The sequence below is a fragment of the Pinus tabuliformis genome, chromosome 9 (genome assembly GCF_031772625.1).
Source record: "Pinus tabuliformis cultivar Carrire ecotype Pingquan chromosome 9, CPIR1, whole genome shotgun sequence".
NCBI lineage: Eukaryota > Viridiplantae > Streptophyta > Pinopsida > Pinales > Pinaceae > Pinus > Pinus tabuliformis.
Window position 1 is genome coordinate 1,250,989,672 of NC_142307.1, and position 23,017 is coordinate 1,251,012,688.

Consider the following 23,017-nt stretch of genomic DNA (forward strand, 5'->3'; position numbering starts at 1 on the left):
GTAAAGGTCTTTATAGAATAGAATCAAGCTAAGAGTCTAAACCTAAAGATGAACATAAGCAAGCCAAATGGGAAAATAAGCAAGATCAAGCACGTGGGTTGATAGGGATGCCTATTTCTCAAGACCTTAGATTCCATATCGCAGACCTCAATACCCCAAATGAAGCAATGAAAAAACTCAATAAAGTTTTTTGAATTAAAAATGAAATTAGAGCCCATCAACTTGAGAGAAGCTTACGTAAATTTTCTTTCTTTTACATTAACAAATTGCTTGAAGTGGCCGTGTTGGCTCAGGCCGTGAACTGTTTCCCTCTTTGAAGGTTTTAACCACATCAAGAATATTGGTGTATTGATCTGTGATCTATTTGTGAGCGGTGTCCTTTAGTCTTCTATCTAAGGAACTTACCCTATAAATTCCTACATAACTTACTAGATGGATCAAAGTACACCATGTAGGGCCAATTTTACCATAGTAAAATTGCTTTCACTAGAAGAAATTACTTAATAAACCACATTTGTTAAGTTATTTCTCATTAAACCCATGATGAATAATTAATTAAATTGTTATTTATTTAATTATCTTCTAGTAATAATTAATTAAACCACTGTTTAACTAATATTCCTTGTCATATTTGACCCAATCATGACAAATAATTAGATAAATCAATATTTTTCTTATTTTTCTCTAGGAATAATTAATTAGTCATTATTTAGTTATTATTCCTTGTCAAGTTTGACTAAATCCTCTAGGAATACTTAAACAAATCATTATTTATTTATTATTCCTTAACCACATTCCTTGATATGATAAATAAATCATTTATTTATTCATTATTTCTAACTAAAAGTATTTAACTGATTTCAATACTTTTTCCCTCCAACCAAATATAATTAAATATTCCAAAGATTAATATTAGATTTTGGTTAATAACATTACATTATTTTCCATTATTCGAGAATAACCCAATATTTTGTTATAAATTGGAGGGTTTTACATCCATTCTTCACTTTGGATCATTTTCATTGTTGCGCTCACTGTTGTAACTTTGATTATAATCACTGTCACTTGCCATTTTCTTTTTCCATTTGAGTTCCCATTGAGCTCAAACATTTTTTGTTGGGTTTACACATTATAAAGAGGAGAGACTCTACAGAGCTAAAGACATTGAGGATAGCTAAGAACCCATCCCACAGAGGGGGACTTCTAACATCATTTTTTCCCTTCATTGGTGTCACATAATGAAATCTATTCTTTATATCTGGTTTTCATTGGGTTATTGGAGTTATTTGCACTTAATTCCTTATTTCATTTTGTTGTTTAACTATTTTTGTTGCATAGATCAAGACTTTGGCGGGTTTTGCTTCTATCATTTGATTCATATCCACACTGTTTTACAACCATTTTTACTGTTGAGGCTGTTTTTCATCCACAGTCTAAATTGGTTTCTTTTCATACACCTTTGAGAAGAAAACACTCTAACAGATGGAAACTCCGCTGCATTTTAAATTCTAATTCGGAAACCTGGGTGACGTTCAGTTTTCAGCTTAGGGTTTTTCTTTTTTTAGTCTCTTAATGTTTTTTACTAGCATTCTAACCCTAGATCAGTCAAATTTCTAACTTCTGAAAGTTTTCTGGTTATTTTTGCAGGTGACAAGAACCAACCGCAATAGAGACGACACTTTTTTCTGAAACTTGCCACTCGAGAACTGAGCAGAAATCACATTTTTCAAGCCAAAACTTGCACTTTGGACCTCTAGAATGCACTTCTTGGGCCAAAATATGTGATCCCAACCTAAAACAGGTAAGTACCTATGATTTTAGGGTTTTCCAGGATTTTTCTAATTATTTTTTGGGTTTTGCTGAGAGCACTCTACTGGGTTGGTTGACCACTGCCTTAGCCCCCTCAGGCCTTGATCTACTCTGTTTTGATTGTCGAAGTGGAATTTAGTCCCCTAGGTATTCTAGTATGCTTCCACCTTTGTAGGTGGAGTTCAACTGAGTAAGAAGTCTGAGTTTTTGTAGAGCTTTCAACCATACATTTAAGATCTGTACCTTTCCTTTTTAGATGTTAAAAGATAGGCTGTTTCCATCCAAAGTTCCCTCTTGAACCTTGTTTGTTCATTTGCCTTAGGGTTCCATTGTTTACCGTAGGTTCCACACCCATCGCCCTCTCTTTTGCAGTGATTTTCCTCACTGATTTTTTTATTGTTGTTGCACCACTTTCTAGCAACATAGTTTCATTTGATCCCAGTCACATCGATGCTTAGATCTCTTGGCCATTTTAGTGTGTTTTCAGTTGATTTCGCCACCAACCAACACAGTGTTTGGAAACCCAATCTCGGTGGGGTTTAGATAGTTGATTTTATGTTTATTTTATGTTTTTAATTTTAGTTTATTTAAAGTATTTCAACAATATTTTTCTTTTTCTTTTTTCAAATACGATCTGGGCTTAATTAATAAACATACATATTTGCACACACAAGCACACCTTAAGCGAAGAGCACTTGGTTAACACTGCCAAGCCAAGACTTAACTTAATTAATTTATCTCCCCAATAGAGATAGAGACATTTTGCTTATCTCCCTTCACCATTTTCGTGTCTCTTGTGTCTTGCAACCATTGCACCACCAAGGTGTTTGTTGCGGAGACTTTTAGGTCTTCATCCCTAGTTTCCACTTGGACATATTACTCCTCCCTACAGGGTTCGAATTAGTCCTCCCCTGAGTCCCCATACCGACTCTTCTTCTAGTTCATCTGATTTCGAGCCTCCTTCACTACATACTGTCATCATGTCAAGACCCACTATAGGTGCAGGAAACTAACTTGGTGGTGGCTCCATTCGTACCGCAACATTCACATCTAGCAGAACCATTACATGAACCATCCCAGTAACTCCTTTTCTACCTTTCATGGTTGGGTTAAGTCTCCCAAATTTTTTCTAGTGGATTAATGACCCCATAAACCACGATGTTGGTTGGCCAACTATGCAGACTAATATTCCCTCTGGCATTACCAAGTTTGAGGGTAATACTGGAGAGGACCCCACTAATCACATCTACTCCTTCCATATGTGGTGTTCATCCAATTCCATCATCGATGGCTCCATTCATCCTCGGTTGTTCCAATGCATGCTCACTAGAGATGCTGTGAAGTGGTACATTGACCAGCCCTCCACTTGTCATTCCCTTTTGTGACACATTTTAAAGCGTTCCTTTCATATTTTCAGTTACCTCTTTGATAAGACACCAGTACTGAGCTCTTTACCACATTTTTTCAGTCCTCTGCCACCCGTCTTTCCAACCATGTCCAAGAATGGCATAGAAGGAGGAGCATGTGTCATGCTCCTTCCTTCAAAGACCATGTCTACCTTGATTGGTTTCTTAGGACTCATCTAGTGCCCATTGCCAAAGATGTCACATCTCATTTTCCTTAGACAGAGGAAGAGGCTCTCCAAACTGCTCCGAGATATGACTTGATTTATGCTTAATCTGGTTATGTCTATACCATTAAACCAGACCTCCCACGTCTTGGTGATGCTAATGCACTAGGGGCATCTCACGCTGCCGACGGTGTCGTTGGAGCTATTTCACATCCTTCGTCATATACTCAACAGAATTATGGCTATCCGAAGGGGGGCACTAGTTCCTCCAACACTTATCCCCTTCCTGCCAATAACGTGTATTTAGGACAAAGCATATCTTATGCATTCACCTAACCACATTATCAAATGTCAGGGCCAACTAGTGCTCAACCTATCTGTTATAGACATTTTTGTGCCTAATAGCATGAAGCATGAAATGTCAATAATCTAAGGGATCCAAAGTCCCTAAACATGTTTTTCTTACCCCTAGAGGAACAAGGTCAGCAAACCACAACACTTCCGATCAGTTCTCCACCTGAAAACACTAAAAAACAAGCAATTTCAGGATCATGTCAACTGCTCCACTGAGCATCTGCGCTGAATGTCAACTGCTCCACTCTGTACCTGTGCTGAATGTCAAATCTAATGAAGGCTACCTGCGCTGGGCGAGATTGGCCAAGTGGCACAGTCATTCTGCAAGGTGTCAGGTACCCAGGAAGCTTCTAAAATGACACTTGGATCAGCAAATTCGCCCTATGATGAGTAAGAGGTCCTTAAACTCCAAGTGGAGGCTAAGATCTCCAAGTGGACTCAAGAACTGGAGTATAACTGAAGAGGGAGAGGACACAAGTCAACTTCATGTCAGTCTCAAGCTGACTCATCCTTTCTACAAATATCCTATATATAGAGCTCTCTCATGAGGTCTAAGGAGGCTGGAATTTTGTGAATGTAAGGAAGTGCTGTTGGTTTGTGTATAGAACTATTGGGTGATTGCTTTGAAGGAGGTGAAGAGGAGATTTCTTTCTGCTGGGAAGTGTTGCTGGATTAGGCCTCTTATGGTTGTAACACTCTCAGAACTTTACTTCTTCCATTAATAAAGCATTTGAGGTTCTTCTATATGCATGTATCTTAATGGTGTATTGATGCTTGTATATTTGATTTATTCTAATCCTTGAATCAATTATGGATGTATGCTTCTTGTAGTTTCCCTTTCTTGTGCTTTTGCAGGATCTTTGTGTAGCTGGGCCAGTGAAAGAGCAAGGAGCTGGGAGCAAGCGGCAAGGAGAGAAGACTGGATCAACACTAGCGAAAGATAACGGTTAGTGGATCCCTTTCTCCTCTCTCTCACATCTCATAAAGAAGTAATCTTGAATAGCTTTGTATTCAGTTGTTGCTGAGGTACTATCACCCTTAGAGTGGGATAGGGTCATTCCGTATTGGATACTTTTCCCTACAACAAATTGGCGACTCCACTGGGGAAGCATATATTGTTGGTTGTTTGTGTTTTTTGCTATTCATTTCATAAACAAAGGGAGTACCGAATCGAACTGTGTTTGAATCATTCAAATACAAAGTAGAGGGCAACTACTCTAGCTTAGTTTCTGGGCAAGTTTATGATTTGAAGAGCTGATCCACAAGGACTCTAATAAGCTCTTAGTGATAGCTTTTCATCCTCCTTGTCATCCCTTAGTGTGTCCTTGACTGATAGCTTCTGATTTGAGCAAAAACTGTGAATTTTTGAGCAATCTGTGACCCGGAAACTGTGAAAAACGCAAGTCTCGTTCTTCAGTGCAGGCTGTACAAAGGCAGTCTGCATTTCAGCGCAGGTAGCCCCTTCGGGAACTGCGCTGAATGTCAATCTGACAGTCCTTTACCTGTGCTGAACCAGTGGTACACTGTGCTACTGGGGTTTCCTGCTGTTTCTTGCCTTGTTTTCACTCTTGTTTTTGCTGTTTGTTACCAGTCAGTGGGCCTATCTGAAACCAACTTTCCTTGTCACTATTCCGCCTCAGTTGTATAAAGAAACTGTGTTTGTTCTTTCTGTATTTCTTATGCATTTACAGTTTCCCATAACGAAAGTGAACTAGTCTTGCTGTGACCTCTTAGATCTAGACCTGTGATAAAGTGTCGTTTTGATCTTAAGAGTTAGTTTATTTGCTGTTCATAGCTGATTGAGCTTTTGCTTTTGTCGTTCGGTTTGAGTTTATATATTTCTAGTGTCGAAACAAGTAAATCTTAAGGTGTCATTTGATTTTGGACAAGCTTGTTTGCTTTCACTTGAAATTGAATTCAAAATTATACAACAGCTTTCTTTTTGCATTTCACCAACATTAAGAAAGAGAAAAGAAATACTTGCATTGTGCATGTGCATTATGGCAGCTTGCATGTTGATTTAGGAAAATGCATTAGTGTGTGCTCTATGATCTGTGTGAAAAGGTGTTATCTTTCTTTTCCCTCAGTAGTTAAGGTTTTCAAAGTTGAAAGATTGAAAAGCTTGCTTATCATCTTAGACTGCATTTAGGAGTGTTACTATACATCTCGTGGTGATCCATAAAGGCAAACTGCTAAACAAGATCAACCTTAAAATAAATTGAATTTACATAACAACGCATTGAAACATAACGCAAACATCTAGAGGTCTAAGCTAGAGACGTGTTCCGGCGTCGTTAAACGTGATATCTTAGCGTTGAGTGGTTGGGTGATTCCTCCACGGTGAAGCGATAAGTATCAATATGGACTTGTGCTCCCACGTACCGTCGCGTATATATTGGGAGACCCCTATAGGAACAAAGCCTTTATCCAATAGGAAACCGTGTCGGCCGCCCTACTGATCGCAATGCAGTGAACACAGCATTCACGAAGATCGACCACCCATACCGTAAAACGTATTCTGTGGTTTTGCGAAAAGTTTGGCACACCCTCTGCCTAGAACTCCAGAGCAGTTTCTTTTGGCCTTTTTCAAACTCTATAACTGAAAAATTCCAACTGAGCATTTGTCACTTCGGGCTCGTTAAAACATCGAAGGAGACTAGAGTCATCTTTAGCTTTTTCTCGACTCTTAAAAAGTGAAAAAGCAAGTTGTGTCTAAGCGTCGTTATAAAATTTATTTTAAACGGAACATAATCACCTCCTATTCCCGCGTTGATCTTAAGTTGAGAACATGGAACCCCCCAACCAAGGAACTCCACATGATGGAAATCCTAGTCCATTCTCCTCTTGGGGAGAAGTTGGTGCGCCCCACATGGCCACATTGTCGCTTCCAGGACTGACAATTGGCCTGCCTATTTGGCTATTCTCAACTAATGTAGTTCAGACCACCATGGTTCCTGAGTAGTCGAGTCAACAGTTAGATCAGTCTAGAGCTGCCCACCAGCCTTCTACCTCTTATAACTCTTCCTCTAATCCTCCATCTTCGCAAGGTGGGGCTGGCAAAAGCCAAGCTCCCATGGAGAAGAAGGAAAAGAAGAAGAAAGAGAAGAAGAAGAAGGAGCCTAAGGCGACTGGGGGCAAGCAAAAGACATCTGACAAAAACCCACACACAGCACAGACCGGGCCTAAATCGCCATGTGTCATATGTAAAGGAGACCACTTCCATAGAGATTGTCCCTGTATTCCCCGGATACTAAGGGATTGGTCACCTCGTTTGCACAATTCGGGAGCATCAACCTCTGATAACCATGTTGATTGCGTACCGTCAACCAGCGAAAGTGAAGGTTCAAGACAAAGAGGGGGAGTAAGATCCCCCTGCAGACTGTGTGAAGGCGGTCACGCCATCCACCGTTGTCCCTTCTTAGACGAAGCGAAGAGAGTTTTGGAAGATCGTCCGGTTTCACCAGCAATACTTCCTCCTGGATACAAAAAACTCGTGCTGAGTCCTTCGTTGGTTGAAAATACAGCTGGCCTGCTCAAGTGGTCAGCTGAAGCGTCAGTCATTGAAAATGAACCTACTGAATCAAGACCAGACGAAAGTCTAAAGGTCGATACAGCAGTTGACCCGGTTCTTCCTTCAGAGGTTTCATCCTCAAATGACATCGTCACTGAAGATTCATCTTCAAATGACACCCTCACTGAAGAGAATAAGGATGACACCATCCAGATTCTTTTCATCAACACAGATTCTGATGAGCATCAGGGCAATGCGCCCATTCCTTTATCGTAGGAAGGAACATCGTCAGGATCGTATCCGGCCGTGTATTCGGTCCCACCACCAAGCAACCTGGTTGTGTCCTTTGATTGGAACCAACTAGGCAGACCCCAGTTACCAGCCAGTATACCATTCAGAATCATAGTCCAAATCTACAGAATGGTAATGGCTGGAACTATCATTGATGAAGGGGCATCTGTGAGTATCCTTTCCTCTATTGCTTGGAAAGCACTGGGTTCCCCGGAGCTTTTGCCTGAGATAAGAAATCTCTCGGGTTTTGATAAAGGAACCAGTCGACCGTTAGGGATCCTCCCCAATGTGCCTGTTACATTGAAAGGGAAGACCGTTCAAATGAATGTGATGGTCATTCAAGGACCCTTGGATTATAACCTACTCCTTGGACGAGACTATATATATTGCATGGGAGCTATAGTCTCCTCACTCTTTAGAGTAATGTGTTTTCCACACGAAGGAAGAATGGTCAAGCTCGTAGACCAACTTTCATTTCCGGGATCACGCATCGCAAATAGTCAAATACCAACCCTCAATGGTCTTTTCACTCGAGAAATGTCTCCACCCCCAGTCCTCCTTCCCGATGAATGCGAGTGATTCGGAAAGATGGGACTGGAACCCAGGGGGCATGCATCCTGGTCTGCTTCGGGCAGAGGAAACCTTGGGTATAAAGTAGAATTTCCGCGGAAGAATATGACTAGTCCGTACCCTGTCCGAAAGAAGGAAGATGGGTTGTTCTGGAACAGGATTCTTTTGTCAAAGTTATGTGTTTGATGATTTTAGTCATTCACCTTTGTCTAAACAGGTAGGCTACCAAAGAAAGAGATTCTTTTGCGGCAGCAAATTGTAACCATCTTTGGGTAAAAGGCAAGCCTCACCCATTAAAACTAATGTTTTAGAGGATAAGTAGGGGCAGCCTCCAAAGAAAGAGATTCCTTTGCTGCAACAAATAGTAACCATCGTTGAGTAACCTAATGATAGACATCACCAGAAAAAGAGTTTCATTTGCGGCAGCAAATAAAACCATTTTTTGGATAACCTGAAAGAGGCAAGCCTCACTCATCAAAACAAATGTTTTGAAGGATAAGTAGGGGCAGCCTTGAAATTGTACCTTATACCTAGGGGCATGCAAACCTTTTGGAATGTAAGCAAAGAGCGGTCATTGATCGTTTCCTAACTTACATAAAGAAAGGATGTGGGGCAAAGGTCAAAATTTGCCAAAGAGCATAGCTTATGTGAGGTGCAAGCTCTATAAAAATTGGAATCTTGCAGGAGACATTTCTTATCCTATGACTGGTATATCGAGCAGTTTTAGCATAAAGTTCATGCTCGTTAAAAAATAAATGCAAGATCCGAGCAGTTTTATCGCGGAATTTATGCTCGTTAAAAAATAGAAAAGCATGAGCAAGAGTTTCCTCCAGAGTTCAAGCTCATTAAAAAATGAACCTATCCCGGTAAATAACCATTGCGATCGTAACTTTATTAGCCATGAAAAGCCTTGGTCGTGTTTTCATTCGCCACCTCCATTCCATTTGGCCGATCGTTCACCCCCATATGATTGTTTACCCATTTTGAGGAACAGCTGCGAAGAGTGATTTCACCTAGCCATCCTTGTGACACTGCCGTGATTGGAAAATCCCAACCTGTACCTGGAATCAGTTGTTATCCCTGTTTATCACTCGTTCCTCAAAAGACGAGTCTTCTTTGAGCTCTTTTCATATAACTCGTAAAATATGAAAAGTTTGCCGAGTTTTGGCCTTCCAGCTCGTTAAAAGGACCGGAAGAGCTATCCCTCCTCTAGATTTTAATCTTTTTGGACCTGAGGGATTATTGCACAAAAAGATCGAGCGCTTGTTTTGATCGGCTCGTTAAAAGTACCGAACATTCATCCCTTCTGTATTGTTTTATACTTTTTCGGACTTAAGGGATTAGATGACGAAAAAGGAATTTTGGAGTTAACTTTCTGTACCTTTTCAGACTCTCTAAAATTGAAAAGGACCGAGTTTTCCTTATCGTTAGACTCATTAAAATGATTAAATAGCGACAAACTTGTCTTTAGACGAGAACGAGTTTCCCTATCGCTAGGCTCGTTAAAACATAGTGATGGGCTTGCCCGAAGGGCAGGTTATAGAACAAGCATATGTTATCCTCCTCAAGCTTGACAAAAATAAAGAGGTACTGGTCAGAAATGACTGGGGAAAAATTGGGAGAACCTCAAAGCTTTAATGGTATCAAGTTGCTCTTGAACATGACACTTTTCCTCCGTACCACATCGGGTTGGGTTGTTTTCATTCACCGGTCTCATCACCATGGTCCTCGCCAAACCATCCACATTTGGGGTAATGCTACTGATCCATCGCATCAGTGTCGTTATATGTTCAAGAGATGTCGTTCAGAAAGAGTCAACCGTGTCCCATCCACTGCCATACATTATCCTTCATCCATTCATGGTCGCCACCCTGAGTCATATGTCACAGTTTGTTTTCACCTCCACTAAAATCATTAGCTCCGTTCCGTGTCATTGATGTGGGATTCATTAAGGCCCTCCTTTGACGGATCGCTTCTTGTCGACTTCAGCTCATTATCCAAGAAGTTGATCTAGGAACAACCCCTTTAGTACTTTGAAGCTTGCATGCCTCAATGGCAAGTTTCTCACTTCCGGTGACAGGTATACATCAATGACCTTCGACTAGAAGATTTTGCGTGGTGTTCGACGCCAAGTCCTTTATTCACACCACGTGAATTGTACTGCAGTACCTTGAGGGTCATTGTCATTATTGGTGATTCCTCTCACGCTTGTTAACGGTTTACATTATTGACCGGTAATCAAGCGATGTCTTTCCATGTTCGACTTCAGCGCAATTCTCACATGGATCGACTTGTACTTAGAGTGAAGATCGAACGAGTTTGAAGACCTCGGATCTAGTTTCATCCATCCGGGCTGCGATATACATTCAGGATATAAAGACATTTGTTATGTACATCATTGCAGCAGATGATCATCCTACTCAAAGGATGATAATTTTAGCAGAGAATTATCAGTCTACCATCAGACGATCGTCTGTTCTATGTACCAAAATGTATTTATAAAGCTGAACATGGGAATGCCCGCCTCAGCTAGATCATGAAAACAAGATGAAAAATAATGTATTGTATTGTATTTTATTACAGGACACCTCTCAGCGATTGAATGAACTTCGGATCCTCTGGATAAAGCATTTCACCCGATAAACGACCTCATACTTTAGGGGGCAACTGTTATAGACATTTTTGTGCCTAACAGCATGAAGCATGAAATGTCAATAATCTAAGGGATCCAAAGTCCCTAAACATGTTGTTCTTACCCCTAGAGGAACAAGGTCAGCAAACCACAGCACTTCAGATCAGTTCTCCACCTGAAAACACTCAAAAACAAGCAATTTCAGGATCATGTCAACTGCTCCACTGAGCATCTGCGCTGAATGTTAACTGCTCCACTCTGTACCTGCGCTGAATGTCAAATCTAATGAAGGATACCTGCGCTGGGTGAGATTGGCCAAGTGGCACAGTCATTCTGCAAGGTGTCAGGTACCCAGGAAGCTTCTAAAATGACACTTGGATCAACAAATTCGCCCTATGATGAGTAAGAGGTCCTTAAACTCCAAGTGGAGGCTAAGATCTCCAAGTGGACTCAAGAACTGGAGTATAACTGAAGAGGGAGAGGACACAAGTCAACTTCATGTCAGTCTCAAGCTGACTCATCCTTTCTCCAAATATCCTATATATAGAGCTCTCTCATGAGGTCTAAGGAGGCTGGAATTTTGTGAATGTAAGGAAGTGCTGTTGGTTTGTGTATAGAACTATTGGGTGATTGCTTTGAAGGAGGTAAAGAGGAGATTTCTTTCTGCTGGGAAGTGTTGCTGGATTGGGCCTCTTATGGTTGTAACACTCTCAGAACTTTACTTCTTCCATTAATAAAGCATTTGAGGTTCTTCTATATGCATGTATCTTAATGGTGTATTGATGCTTGTATATTTGATTTATTCTAATCCTTGAATCAATTATGGATGTATGCTTCTTGTAGTTTCCCTTTCTTGTGCTTTTGCAGGATCTTTGTGTAGCTGGGCCAGTGAAAGAGCAAGGAGCTGGGAGCAAGCGGCAAGGAGAGATGACTGGATCAACACTAGCGAAAGATAACGGTTAGTGGATCCCTTCCTCCTCTCTCTCACATCTCATAAAGAAGTAATCTTGAATAGCTTTGTATTCAGTTGTTGCTGAGGTACTATCACCCTTAGAGTGGGATAGGGTCATTCCGTATTGGATACTTTTCCCTACAACACTATCTACCAGAATGTTGCCCCTTCACCATCTTACACCTATGCACTGTTGAGCACTCCAAACCCTCAAGCATTAGTGTCGTAGCCTCCCATGCATCCTCAGCCTCAGCAGCCATCACCCCCTCAGGGTCAAGTGTATGCACAACAAAGTGCAACCATTCCCCAAAATTCGAAGAAAAAGAATAAGGGGAAGGGTAACAAGGGTAACCAAGGTAACCAACCTAATCAACCCCAGGGGAACCAGCCTAACACCAACAACCAGCAACAGGGAAACCAGCCCAAGCAAAATAAGGTTGTTCATATTAACAAGCCTTATGCATGTTGTGGTGTACATGGCCATTATACTCATGAGTGTCCCCTCTTACCTCAGATGCAGCAAATGTTGGAAGCGCAAGCGACTTCTAAAGGTCAACCACCCATGGAGAAATTGCCTCAGAATCCTGCTCCATCTCAAGCGATTGTGCTTATGAATCTTTTCCCTCAGTAAGGATTTGTTGTTACTCAACCTCAGCAAGGTCAAGGAGCCCACCCTCCCCAACCTTCTTGTCCTGGTGACTACCATCTTCTCATGATGAATTCTGATGGGGACAGTACCTTTGATGTCAACCTGCAAACTACTCAGCCATGTCAATACGACAAGCCATCAACTTTGTCCACAATCGATCCAAAATCCAAAGAGTCTACTGAGTCTCTTACGAAATTAAATGGTCCTTTACAGATCCCTCAGCCCAAGGTTGAGTCAAATCCCAAGATCCCCAAAGGGCCATTACGTCATAATGCGTCTTCTAACCGAGTTGCCCACATGTACAATATGGTAGATGACTTGGCTCAATCACCTGCCACCGTGTTGATGATGGAGGTCCTCTAGTCATTCCCATATCAAAAGAAAGATATACTAACTGCTTTGGGCATAGTAGATCCTTTAGATGATCATTTGATTGTCTTTCTTGTTGATGTGTCAAAACATCCCCCATTGCTTTCTAGATACCAGTCTAAGTCCGTAATGCCATCATCTTCTGATGCATTATTGATGAAGGTGCATCCACCTGCGTGATGTCTGTTTCCATTTGGAAGCAAATCAAGTCACCTTAACTGTCCCCATCCACCATCACTTTGCACGCTTGGGACGGTCACCCCTCCCAGCCTCTCAGCATGTATCACAATTGTCTAGTGACTCTTGCGGGCAAGACTATTTCTGTAGACATTGAGGTTATTGATTCACCTCTAGATTACAACATTTTATTGGGGCATAATCACTTATGCCATGTCAGCTATCGTGTATGTGGTTTTCTGCAAGTTTTGCTTCCCCCATGAAGGGAATATCGTCACTATCAATCCGTTGATGTACTACAAGCCATCATCCTTGACCTCCCCTGAGTCCATTATCTCATTGGTGTATGATAATCAGTCTACCACCCCTCTCACCAGTGTTTCACCCAGAGTCTACAAAGACTCCACCTTGTTGGGTGCTTTCCCTGGTCCTCCCCCTCCCATCTCTGAGCCCATCTCATCGAGTGTTTTCCTGTTATAAGCATCACAGGTAGCTCAAAAGGATCCTGGTACATTTGGTCAACAGCCAGTTCCACAGCACCCTGCTATTGCGACTTCAGCCAAGCCATCAGAATCTACCCCTCCAGGACCTCCTCCTTTTGTGGGTACCTCTCCTTTATTCCCACCAAGAACTCTTCCTGCAAGTCTTAACCATCCAGGAATCATTATGCTTGGACATTATCATACAGGATAGATACCTTTCTTGTTTCCTCCTCCTGAAATCTTGTTTGTCCCTATCATGGCTTCATTGAGTCTCCCTAATATGACTTTGGGGATCCCAGACTAGTACATTGATCCTCCAGTGAGCACTCCGCCTGGTCATCTTAGACCATATCATGGTTTGGACCTAGTTCAACTAGTCCCTACGACCCTTGCACTGCTCTAGTTCCACCACAATCTGAACAAGAACCCACTCCTATTGTGTAAGCATCTAGATAGGGGGGCAAAGCCAAGTTGAAGGAACTTAAGTACAAGGCTCCCTAGACAATTCCAGCTACCCCTAAGCCTACAAAGTTGACACCTCATTTTGATTTGTGTGAAGTTGTTGGGCATGCCACCAATAATTGTCCTGAGCTCCCTCGCCTCAAGTCCATAGCCAACGATATGTTTCCTGAGTCTAACATCATGGTGGTCCATGTTAACTTACCTGACTCTACAAATAAACTTAAATTGTTGCGCGTGAATCACCCTTGTGATGTGTGTGATAACTACGACCATTATACCCATCATTGTCCTCATCTCGATGAGTTTCATGAATAACTTCAGGAAGTTTGTTAGTTCGAGGCCACTCGTAGTGGGTCATCTAGCCCTTTTCTTGTAATTTTTGGTCCCACTCCTATACCAAAATAGGGGGACTCTATGTAGGTTTTAACCCCGTACAAAAATTGCCTGCATATGAATTCTGCATACGAATTCTAAAACACAGAAAATAAATAATGCGAGAGCAGAACACATAAAACACATATACACAGAGATTTTCCCCTGGATCCCAAAACCGAGACTACTAGCTTGATTTTTCATTATGTTCCTTTCAATGTTATAATGCATATTTATACATGCCGAAGCATCCAATACCATGGACAGAAAACCATCGCGTCCAATACCATGGACCAAAAACCATCGCGTCCAAAAAACATGTGCGAAAATCATGCACAAAACCATAGGTGGGTTCGCCCAGCCTAACATAGGGTCCAAAACCAAAATTTTCTAGGGTGCTGCCCTAGACCCCATAAAGTGGGGTTACGTGTGCCCCTAAAACCCCTTGTTAACTACATGGAAAGAATATAACACAACCCAACATTCTCCCACTTGTTGTTTTCTTTCCATAGGGGGCCACAAGAGAGCTTAGTCACTTTTCCAGCCCTAAAATGCCCATTGTCTCTCTACACCAAGAGAACTTCTCAGAACTCACAGATTTTGTCAATGCATCTGCAATATTCTTCAAAGTGTCCACCTTTACCAACAACATCTTTTTGTCTTTTATCATTTCCCTCTCAAAGTGATACTGAACATCAATGTGCTTTGTCTTTGAATGATATGCGGGGTTCTTTGCCAAGAAAATTGCATTTTTGCTGTCACGGTCTATCCTTATAGCTTCCTGTACTAACCCCATACTTGAACACAATCTCTACAACCAAACTGCTTCCTTGCTTGCATGAGTGGCTGCCATGTATTCTGCCTCTGTAGTTGACAATGCCACTACAGATTTTTTCTTACTCATCCAACTGAATGTACCTCCAAATAGGTTAAACACATACCCACTTGTAGATCTTCTTTGATCCAGATCTCCAGCCTAGTCTGCATCAACAAAGCCATGAATATCCAACACTCTGTCCAATCCTAGTCTTCCTTGGTACCACAAACCATAATCACTAGTGCCATGCAAATACCTGAAAACTCGCTTCACTGCTGTCCAGTGCTCCTTCCCTGGTTTTGACATAAACCTGCTCAATACTCCCACTGCATGTGCAATGTCTGGTCTAGTATAGACCATTGCATACATCAGGCTACCGACTGCACTTGCATATGGAACACGGGACATGTCCTCTTCCTCTTCTTGTGTCTTGGGACATTGTTCAGCAGATAACCTCACACCTACAGGAATAGGAACCTTCACTGGTTTACTATCCTGCATATTAAACCTCTGTAATATTGTCTCGACATACTTCCTCTGGTTTAACCAGAGCTTCCTCTTTGCCCGATCTCTTTTAGTTTCCATGGCCAAAATATAGTTTGCAGCACCAAGATCTTTCATGTCGAATTTGGAGGACAATTGGGTCTTCAAATCCTGGATAACTTCTTTGTCATTTCCAACCAACAACATATCATCCACATACAAGACCAGATAAATAACACAATCACCAATTAATTTAAAATACACACAGTGATCTGCTTTGCTTCTAGTGAAGCCAAGTCCCCATATAAATGTATCAAATTTCTGATACCACATCCTTGGTGACTGTTTTAGACCATACAGAGACTTCTTTAACTTGCATACCAGTTCTTTCTTACCCTTCACCGCGAAGCCTTCAGGTTGCTTAATGTAGATTTCCTCTTCTAGATCCTCGTGAAGAAGTGCTGTCTTCACATCCATCTGTTCTACCTCAAAATCAAAAGCAGCAGCAGCAGATAAAAGTAATCTAATAGAAGTTACCTTGGCAACAGGAGAAAAAATATCACCAAAATCAATTCCCGACACCTGGGAATAACCTTTTGCTACCAACCGAGCTTTGTATTTCTCCACCTTTCCTTCTGCATTTGTCTTCTTCTTGAACACCCATTTGCTACCAATGGGTTTCCTTCCAACCAGCAACTCCACCAGATCCCAAGCCTCATTTTTGTGCAAAGATGCCATTTCATCAACCATGGCCTCTTTCCAGAGTTTTCCATCCTCTGAATCTACTGCTTCCTTCATAGTTCTGGGATCATCATCAGTAAGAGACAAAGAAAATTTTGAACAGAAAGCAGATGGACTATACCTTTTAGGCTACCTTATTTCTTGAACTGATCTTATTAGACCTAGAGTTTGTGGCTCTTCATCTTCTGATTCCTCCTCTGCTGTAGAGTCTGATTCTTCCTCCTTTAGCTCAAACTCTATCTTCTCGGGTTCCTTTGGTTGGATTTCATGTTTAATAACATCTTTCACCTCTCTAAACACCACATCTCAGCTGTACACAACCTTTCATGTGACTGGGTTCCAAAGCCTATAACCCTTTAAACCATCCTTATACCCAATAAAGATGCACTTTTTAGATTTACTATCCAACTTGGTTCGTTTCTCCTTTGGAACATGTACATATGCATCACAACCAAATACCCTCAGATGTGAAAGAGAGGGTTTCTTACCAGTCCATACCTCTTGTGGAGTCTTATCCTCCAACGCTAATGAAGGTGACCTGTTGACCAGGTAACATGCAGTGTCCACTGCCTCTGCCCAGAATTCCTGTCCTAACCCGGCACCACTGAGCATGCTTCTTGCCCTTTCCATCAATGTCTTATTCATTCTTTCTGCAACTCCATTTTGTTGAGGTGTATATGGAGTAGTATTCTATCATGCTATACCACACTTCTTACAGAATTCTTCAAATTCCTTACTGCAAAACTCTCCACCGTTATCTGTCCAAAGAACCTTTATCTTCTTCTCTGTCTAGTTTTCCACCAGAGCCTTAAATTCTTTAAACCTGTCAAAGACTTTAGATTTCTTCTTAAGGAAATATATCCATGTATTCCTTGAGAAGTCATCTATAAATGCTACATAGTACACAAACTTACCCAGTGATGGAACCTTCACAGGTCCAAACACATCACTGTGCACAAGTTCCAATATCTGTTTCACCCTCTTATTACTAGAGGGGAAACTCACCCGATTTTGCTTCCCATATACACAATTTTCACAGAAATCAAAATACAGAGAGCTATTATTCATACCTTCTACCATACCTTTACCACGAAGTATTTGAAGGCCCTTCTCTCCAATATGTCCAAGCCTTTGATGCCACAGCATGGTCTTTTCTCCAGAGACCACTAGATTTTCTACTCCACTTTCAGGAACCATGGAACTGTTGCACCCATCAACAACAGTGCTACCTTGCAGCTTGTACAAAGTTCCAATCTAAACTCCCCACATCAATACCACTACCCCCTGAACCATCTTGCAGGTATCCTTCTCAAACACTATTTTTACACCTACATCATCCAGCTTACTAACAGAAATCATATTTCTGGCTAATGCAGGAATATGTAGAACACCCGGAAGCGTTCTAACCCTTCCACCTTGTAGCTTCAAATTTACTTTTCCACGACCAATGATTCTAGCCTTCCTGTCATCCCCCAAGAAGACATCACCACCATCATATTTCTCATACTCACAGAACCACTCTCTATGGAAAGTGAAGTGAAAGGATGCACCTGAGTCAATCAACCATGCCTCATGATCTACATGTGTACTTGAAGAAGCTAAGTACACATCCCCACCTTCATCTGAGGTGGTTTTCACCTCTGCAAAAGGAGCCTCATCAGATCCCTTTCGTTTGTCAGGAGCTTTAGATTTACAGTCCCTTTTGAAGTGGCCTTCCTTTCCGCATTTCCAACACACCACCTTTATAGGGTTTCCTGGAGATTTAGATCTCCCTCTAGATTTAGATCTCCCACTCGATGACTTATTTTTGTTTCTGTTCTGGGACCGTCCTCGTACAGACAAGGCATCACCATTTTGGCTCTCCATATTTTTCTGTCTCATCTCCTCCATCAACAAGGCTGAGACTATTTCATCAAACTGCAAGGCAGTTGCATTGCTACCTATTGCAATAACCAGACTATCCCACGAATCTGGTAGAGAACACAACAAAATGATGCACTTATCTTCATCTGAAATTTTAATATCAATAGATGCTAACTGACTTACCACAGTATTAAATTCGTTTAGATGCTCTATCACCTAGTCTCCATCTTTCTTCCTCATGTTATACAACTTTTTCTACAAGAACAATTTATTCACCAGAGACTTAGATTGGTACAAAGTCCCTGACTTGTCCCACAAAGCCTTTGCTGTAGCTTCCCCTGATACATTCAGAATACTGAATTTGAGACACACAATTGTATTGTGCTCTTTGCCTTCCGATCCAACTTCTTCCATTCTTCATCGGACACTCTCATTGGTTTAGTACCTAGATCTACTACGATCCACTGATCTTTATCCACCAACAGATCCTCCATCTTGAGTTTCCACAACTCAAAACTCTGACCATTAAATTTCTCAATCTCTATCTTTCCACTACTCGCCATCTTCTTTCACCACTAGAATCGATCTCACAGATCTCCCGCTGAACAAGGTCTACCACAGGCCTGAGCGAAACCCCTCAACAACAAAGGCGTCCCCTTGAAGCCAAATATGCTCTGATACCAAATGTAGGTTTTAACCTCGTACAGAAATTACCTGCATATGAATTCTGCATACGAATTCTAAAACACAGAAAATAAATAATGCAAGAGCAGAACACATAAAACACATATACACAGAGATTTTCCCTTGGATCCCAAAACCGAGACTACCATCTTGATTTTTCATTATGTTCCTTTCAATGTTATAATACATATTTATACATGCTGAAGCATCCAATACCATGGACCGAAAACCATCGCGTCCAATACCATGGACCGAAAACCATTGCGTCCAAAAAACATGTGTGAAAATCATGCACAAAACCATAGGTGGGTCCGCCCAACCTAACATAGGGTCCAAAACCAAATCGGGACGCTGCCTCGGACCCCATAAAGTGGGGTTACGGGTGTCCCTCAAACCCCCTGTTAACTACGTGGAAAGAATATAACACAACCCAACACTCTGGTCCCACCATCATTATCCGTCCCCCCAATGTCGAGATGATGGATTCCATGGTCCATATCTTTTACATGTTGTCATCCTTGAGATCCTCGTAGGAAAACCTCTTTAAGGTTTCCCCGCGTGCTTTGGTTGAACCTTCCTCGTCAAACTCTCAGGTCTCAACATCGGTAGACCTAACATCTACTAGCTCTTTGTCTACCATCCCAGACGTTGCGTATGTGAATCTTCTTTCTCAGGATGATGCACCAAGTAGTTTCACCGCATCGTGTAGTCTCTTTTCCTCTAGTCCTCCCATATTCCATTCCGACGAGGACATCATGGAAGCCATGACTACCCATAATTACCCTTGGGATGATATTCACCATTGTACGTACTTCCTTCCATATTTGTGAACCCAAAAGTTTGCCCCCCATCTCACTCATGATGATTGACAACAAATTCAATACCAAGCCCCTTGCTACCTTCTCATAGGCGATGATCTTTATTGTCGTGATGTTAATACTATCCTTCATCATTGTCTCACCCATCCTGAAGTAGGGCAAGTGCTCAATTCCTGTCACAGTGGCACTTCTAGTGGTCACCTCTCCGGTATGGCCACTGCCTAGAAAATCATGCATGCTAGTTACTTTTGGCCTTCCCTCTTCAGTGATTGCATTGAGGCAATCAAACACTACCCCAATTTCCAGCATTTTTCGCCAAAGGCAAGAGCCCCATTGGCTCCCCTCTATCTTGTCATCGCAACTGGTCCTTTCTGCAAATGGGCCATTTATTTTATGGAACGTTAACAACTGTCTGTTAATAACCATAAGTATATTATCGTGGCGGTTGACTATTTTACCAAATGGGCTGAGGCCATGCCTACATTCAACAACATGACGAATACTGCATCCCTTTTCTTTTTTAACCATGTTATCGCTCGATTCGAGGTTTCGAAACAATTGTTCTCTTACCATGGCCGACATTTTGAAGATGAGGTATGGCATGAGCTATCCTCATTGTTAGGCTTCCAACACCAATATTCATCATCTTATTACCCCCAAGGTAATGGACAAGTTGAAGCAATCAGCAAGATTCTCAAAATGATGCTTCAGTGGACGATGAATAAGAACAAGACCAACTGGAACCTTATGCTCTTCCCAGCTTTGTGGGCCTATAGAACTTCTGTTAAAACCACTATCGGGTTTACTCCTTTCCACCTTGTTTTAAGCGAGGAGGCAGTCTTATTGATCAAGTGTGATATCCCTTCCCTTCACCTATTTGTTGAAATTCTCCCTGACACCCAACCATTAGAACAAAGACTTATCATGCTTGAGCTTGAATATGAAGATCGCTGTGTTGCTTTGCAAACCATTGAAGCAGCCAAAAAGCGCACCAAAGCCCAGTATGACCAAAAAGTCCACCCTCGTACCTTCCATGAAGGTGATCTTGTTCTGGTGTATGACCAGGCCCATGATGTCCAGGTACATGGGAAGTTTGAATCATTCTGGCTAGGACCTTACATCATTCGTAAAGACTTAGGCAAGTGGGCATATCTCTTAGATGATTTCGAAGGCCAACTTCTTCATAATCCTCACAATGCACTCTACCTCAAGAAATTTTACCCACAGCATATCCCTTTGATTTGCATGTATTTATTTTTTTCATGCATGTAGGTAGGTTGCATCATCTCATTTGTTGTCTTTTTAACCTTTCAGATGGATCCATCATCCACACTGTATATCGGTTATGCCAATGGTGCGAGTCGCTTCTCCAGGAATCTAGCCTCAGCATCATGGGCCATTTTCACCCCCTTGCATATGCTAGTCCATTCCAGCGGCATGTGAATTGGATAATCCACCAATAACCAGGTCGATGATGTAGTGATAGGTTTGTTAGTCGATTCCCTTGCTCATTGCATCTTTCATCTTCATGTTCGTTTATATTCCTTGTTGCTTCTCATGAAATTGAATGGTGTGTATCATGTGCATAACCAAGTCCTATTTAGAAAATATCTACGAGTTAAGTTGCTGGTACGTGAATTTGAAACCATTACTTTTAGTCATGTTCCTCAAGCCCAAAATAAATATGTAGATACCATTGCAAATAACATTCTAGATTGGCATTTATCACATGTATACCACAGAAGACAACCATAAACAAAACACATGGAAAAACATCATCATCATCATCTATATATATATATATATATATATATATATATATATATATATATATATATATATATATATATATATATATATATATATATATATATATATATATATATATATATATATATATATATATATATATATATATATATATATATATATATATTTCATCTTTCTATTTGTCAAGTAAGTACTGAGTCCATCGTTTTCCTGGTATCAAAGCCCATTCTATTTCTAGTTACCGTTAACATGGATAGAATGATGAAAGAATTTTCTTTGGTTAATAGAACCCGTATAGATGAAGTAAGTAGTAGAGAAGCTGAATATGATATAGAAGAACAGCCTTTAATAGACCCGTCCAAGTGGAACCCCCCTGAGCTCACAAGCTCCCAGGTCTATAAAGATACTACTATGTTTGTACTTACAAAGAAAATCATTCTTAAAGAAGTTGAATTAAAAATCCGCATCTCTGGGGAAGCAACCCAAATTGTTGGGTTAAAACTGTTTCAAGATAAGGAGCTAGAAAAGTTTAAAGAATATGTAAAAGCCAAAAAATATGCATATATACATTTTGGAGGAATAAGACTTGGTTTAGTTCCATTATTCAGGAATGGAATAAATGCTCCAGTCTTAGCAGAGCTATTCGACTCTAGACATCTAGATTATGAGCAGGCTAGAATTGGGTCCATAACAGGCAACCTGATTGCAGGATGTCAGTATGGTACTATTTATCCAAACTACACCATGAGCTTATCAGATAAACATCTAAAAGATGCATGGAAGTTAATGGTGGGAGTACAACATCTAAAAATGTTACCAGAGTCTGAATATTTGTCAATAATAATGCAAGCTTCTTTCCAGCTAACAAATACAGCTCACCCGAAAATGAAACAACCCATACTTAAAGACTGTGTCACTACAGGTTTAGCGACAGTAGATGCCCAAGGAGTGACATATGAAGAAGTAGGACTACCGGAAAATTGGTACTTTGAGTATCAAGCTGCAAATAAAGAACTAAAGAAAGAAAAATGTTCGCAAAGGATAGTTTCATCTGAAGGAAAGATTCAAATCATTCCTTCACATTTAGATCAGATAGAAAGACCTATTTTTCGACCACCCAGGTTATCTATAGATATCCCACAAAACCTGGTAGACACAGAAAGGTCTAGCAGACCTAGCAGCAGTAGGTCGAACAGATCTGAAAGTAGCAGCCGTCTGATTATTCCCGAAGAAAAACCTTTCATGGCTAAAGCATTCAGGTTTAAAGGGTGTATATTTCAAGAACAATCATTACCAAAGGGCTACAGATCATTAAAAGATTCTATAAACCAGAAAGCCTTCAGAAATACTAGTTCATCCTCAATACCCCCAGTCGAAGAATGGCAGTTTCAGAATAAAAGGTTTCACAAAGGTGGAAAATGGCCACCTAAGACCAAATATTGCACAACCAGTGACAATAGATCACATCAGCCAGCTACAAGAGCAGATTGTGCTCCACTGATAGAGCATTCAACGACATCCCCTAAAGATTTGGAAGAATCTTATCAACTTTCAAATCATCTTTCAAATTGGTGTAATCATGCAGAGGTAGCCATAGATGATTTGGGTTGTCAAGAAAAACAAATTCTGCAGAATCTAAAG